Raw genomic sequence first — 5,127 nt, forward strand, 5'->3', positions numbered from 1 at the left:
GGACTTGTAGAGGGGAGTGAGGTACATAATACACTACTGGCCATTAACATTGCTACACCACGAAGATGACGTGCTACACACGCGAAATTTAACCGACAGGAAGAAGATGCTGTGATGTGCAAATGATTAGCTTTTCAGAGCATTCGCACAAGGTTGGCGCCGGTGGCGACACCTACAACGTAATGACATGAGGAAAGTTTCCAATCGATTTCTCATACACAAACAGCAGTTGACCGGCGTTGCTTGGTGAAACGTTGTTCTGATGCCTCGTGTAAGGAGGAGAAATGCGTACCATCACGTTCCCGACTTTGATAAAGGTCGTATTGTAGCCTATCACATTTGCGGTTTATCGTATCGCGACATTGCTACTCGCGTTGGTCGGGATCCAATGACTGTTAGCAGAATATGGAATCGGTGGGTCCAGGAGGGTAATACGGAACGCCGTGCTGGATCCCAACGGCCTCGTATCACCAGCAGTCGAGAACAGGCATCTTATCCACATGGCTGTAACGGATCGTGCAGCCACGTCTCGATCCCTGAGTCAACAGATGCGGAAGTTTGCGAGACAACAACCATCTGCACGAACAGTTCGACGACGTTTGCAGCAGCGTGGACTATCAGCTCGGAGACCATGGCTGCGGTTACCCTTCACGCTCCATCACAGACAGGAGCGCCTGCGATGGTGTACTGAACGACGAACCTAGGTGCACGAATGGCAAAACGTCATTTTTTCGGATGAATCCGGGTTCTGTTTACAGCATCCGTCTTTGGCGACATCGCGGTGAACGCACATTCGAAGCGTGTATTCGTCATCGCCATACTGGCGTATCACCCGGCGTGATGGTATGGAGTGCCATTGATTACACGTCTCGGTCACCTCTTGTTCGCACTGACGGCACTTTGAACAGTGGACGTTACATTTCAGATGTGTTACGACCCGTGGCTCTACCATTCATTCGATCCGTGCGAAACCCTACATTTCAGCAGGATGATGCACGACCGCATGTTACAGGTCCTGTACGGGCCTTTCTGGATACAGAAAATGTTCGACTGCTGCCCTTACCAGCACATTCGCCAGATCTCTCACCAACTGAAAACGTCTGGTCAATGGTGGTCCAGCAACTGGCTCGTCGCAATACGCTAGTCACTACTCTTGATGAACAGTGCTATCGTGTTGAAGCTGCATGGGCAGCTGTACCTGCACACGCCATCCAAGCTCTGACTCAATGCCCAGGAGTATCAAGGCCGTTATTACGGTCAGAGGTGGTTGTTCTGGGCACTGATTTCTCAGGATCTATGCACACAAACTGCGTGAAAATGTAATCACATATCAGTTCTAGTATAATATACTTGTCGAATGAATACCCGTTTATCATCTGCATTTCTTCTTGGTGTAGCAATTTTAATGGCCAGTAGTGTATTTTGGATAGGAAAACATGACCGGAAATATACCGTTTCCATTCTACAGCCCTTTCAGTTGAGATGTGTAACGCGTCCACGTTTGGTGAGGGAAAAGTCTCAGAGTTGGAAGTCCTGCTATGGAATAGGGTAGATAGCATGACGTGCCACTGAATGTCCACTGTTCCGAAAATATGGTTTCAGCATGATGGTGCACCATCTCAAATGGTTCAAATTGCTCTAATCACTATGGGACTCAACTGCTGAGGTCATAAGTCCGCTAGAACTTAGAGCTACTTGAACCTAACTAACCTAACGACATCACACACATCCATGCCCGAGGCAGGATTCGAACCTGTGACCGTAGCGGTCGCGCGGTTCCAGACTGTAGCGCCTAGAACCGCTCGGGCACCATCTCACTTTTCTCGTGCAGTTCCGAGACACCCCAGCGGATGATAAGGTGAAATATGGCTAGGCCGAGGTGGTCCAGACTGCATCTTGTGGGGTCGTATGTAAAGTTTAATTTATGAGACTCCTGCAGAGACAGAGGAAGATCTGCTCTCACGAGCTCTGGCCGACGCACTAGAAACTGCAGAGACATCAGATGGGATGGAGAGTGTGCACCAGAAGGTGTTTCGTGGATACGATGTCTGTAACAACGTTGGTGGTCGCTACATCGAGCCGCTGTTGTAATGCATCAGTACTGTTCTGTACGTACAGTATGTTGGATTCATTTTTGTTTTAAAATAATATAAACACCCTATGTTTAAGTGTTAATATAAGCAAATGTGCTTAAGCGATAAATTGATGTTTCATTAAGTTTCCTTTCGAATTGTTACCTAATAATTGTACTGCGTCGCGCCTAATTCAGTTCCTCAAGCAGAAGCGGCCGAGTTAAGCATCTGAATTAAAACCGTAGCAGAGCGGAAGCGGTACGTTTGCAGACATGAATTCCTGTTCACCAATATTATGTACTCAATCCTCCCTACAAGTTGTAGAAGTCTGTAATTGAAATTTCCCAACTCCCCGTATAACTATGGAACAATAAGAATGATAACCTAGAACGAAGTACTCAGATCAAAATAAGTGTAAGACAAGGTTGTAGGTACATAGAGGTGCTAATGACGGAACAAATCGATAGGTTCAAGACTGGAATTACAATTCAGGGTGAAGGGATAGCAACGATAAGTTTCTCGAGTGACACTGTTGTCGTTAATGAGAATGAGGAAGCATCAGTGGGCACACAGAATGGAATCAGCGGTCTGTAGAGCACAGAATATGAAGTGACACTGGACCGTGGAAGGACGATAATAACGAGCTGTAGTAGCGTCTTTGACTAGTGATGAAAACGTCCTCGGTCCCGGGTGCGAAAACCGCAACCGCTTAAATTTTGATTGATAATCAGCATTGGCGGCCGAAGACTTCCGGCATAAGAAGTAAACCTCATTCTGACAACAGCCTTGTCAAAGAGAGCGGAGGAGCGGACGGAGGTCCAGGGCGCTCTCTTGTCCTTGGGGTGGGAAATTGCCCCTAAAGGCGGAAGAATCAGCAATGATCAACGGCATGAGGATGCACGAGGCAATAGAAACCATTGCATTACAGACACGTTGCCTGTAAATGAAAAAGTTTCATGATGATCTCTCCCTTGACAAAAGATTCCGAAACAGTCCCCCATTCATATCTCCATGAGGGGACTGCCAAGTGGGAGGTGACCATGAGACAAACACTGAAAAATCTCCATGAGAAAAAGATTTAAAATATACGAAAGGATAGCGTTCTACGAGTCAGGGCGAGGAATGATAAAATCTTGAATGTGGTAGGGAACGTAGAAAATCTGAAAAGGGAAATGCAAAAGCTCAATTGAGATATAGTATGGGTCAGTGAAGTAAAATGGAAGTAAGACAAGGAATTCTGGTCAGATTTGTATAGGGTAATACCAACACCCTTGGGAGAGCCAGTCCTGACAAAACTCTACCATCTGGTGAGCAAGATGTACGAGAGAGGCGAAATACCCTCAGACTTCAAGAAGAATATAATAATTCCAATCCCAAAGAAAGCAGGTGTTGACAGATGTGAAAATTACCGAACTATCAGCTTAATAAGTCACAGCTGCACAATACTAACACGAATTCTTTACAGACGAATGGAAAAACTGGTAGAAGCCGACCTCGGCGAAGATCAGTTTGGATTCCGTAGAAATATCGGAACACTTGAGGCAATACTGACCCTACGACGTATCTTAGAAGTTAGATTAAGGAAAGGCAAACCTACGTTTCTAGCATTTGTAGACTTAGAGAAAGCTTTTCACAATGTTGGCTGGAATACTCTCTTTCAAATTCTGAAGGTTGCAGGGTTAAAATACAGGGACCGAAAAGCTATTTATAATTTGTACAGAAACCAGATGGCAGTTATAAGAGTTGAGGGACATCAAAGGGAAGCAGTGGTTGGGAAGGGAGTGAGACAGGGTTGTAGCCTCTCCCCGATGTTATTCAATCTGTATATTAAGCAGTGCAGGAAACAAAAGAAAAATTCGGAGTAGGTATTAAAATCCATGGAGAAGAAATAAAAACTTTGAGGTTCGCCGATGACATTGTAATTCTGTCAGAGACAGCAAAGGACTTGGAAGAGCAGTTGAACGGAATGGATAGTGTCTTGAAAGGAGGATATAAGATGAACATCAACAAAATCAAAACCATGATAATGGAATGTAGTCGAATTAAGTCGGGTGATGCTGAGGGAATTAGATTAGGAATTGAGACACTTAAAGTAGTAAAGGAGTTTTGCTATTTGAGGACCAAAATAAGTGATGATGGTCGAAGTAGAGAGGATATCAAATGTAGACTGGCAATGCCAAGGAAAGCATTTCTGAAGAAGAGAAATTTGTTAATATCGAGTATAGATTTAAGTGTCAGGAAGTCGTTTCTGAAAGTATTTGTTTGGAGTGTAGCCATGTATGGAAGTGAAACATAAAAAGCACTCCGTCTTCAGGCCACAAGTGGCCCACCGGGACCATCCGACCGCCGTATCTTCCTCACTGAGGATGCGGATAGGAGGGGCGTGTGGTCAGCACACCGCTCTCCCGGTCGTTGTGATGGTTTTCTTTGACCTGAGCCGCTACTGTTCGGTCGAGTAGCTCCTCAATTGACACCACGAGGCTGAGTGCACCCCGAAAAATGGCAACAGCGCATGGCGGCTGGATGGTCACCCATCCAAGTGCCGACCACGCCCGACAGCGCTTAACTTCGGTGATCTCACGGGAACCGGTGAATCCACTGCGGCACGGCCGTTGCCGAAGTGAAACATGGACGATAAATATTTTGGACAAGAAGAGAAGAGAATCTTTCGGAATGTAATGCTACAGGAGAATGCTAAAGATTAGATGGGTAGATCATATAACTAATGAGGAAGTGTTAAATAGGTTTGGGGAGAAGTTTGTGGCACGACTAGAAGAAGGGATCGGTTGGTAGGTTATGTTCTGAGGCATCAAGGGATCGCCAGTTTAGTATTGGAGGGCAGTGTGGAGGGTAAAAATCGTAGAGAGAGACCAAGGGACGAATACACTAAGCAGATTCAGAAGGATGTAGGTTGCAGTAGGTACTGGGAGATGAAGAAGCTTGCACAGGATAGAGTAGCATGGAGAGCTGCATCAAACCAGTCTCAGGACTGAAGACCACTACAACAACACAATACCAACAGCAACAGAAGGTGGCATAACTGGAGTAGAATTCG

At 45.7% G+C, this 5,127-nt stretch overlaps 1 pseudogene; it reads right to left on the bottom strand.

Annotated features, from left to right (window-relative positions):
* Nucleotides 1-4,572: 4,572 nt before the first annotated feature.
* On the bottom strand, nucleotides 4,573-4,689 carry LOC124556043 (annotated as a pseudogene).
* Nucleotides 4,690-5,127: the final 438 nt, after the last annotated feature.

Source organism: Schistocerca americana, chromosome 1 (assembly GCF_021461395.2).
Source record: "Schistocerca americana isolate TAMUIC-IGC-003095 chromosome 1, iqSchAmer2.1, whole genome shotgun sequence".
In the NCBI taxonomy this organism is placed as follows: Eukaryota; Metazoa; Arthropoda; class Insecta; order Orthoptera; family Acrididae; genus Schistocerca; species Schistocerca americana.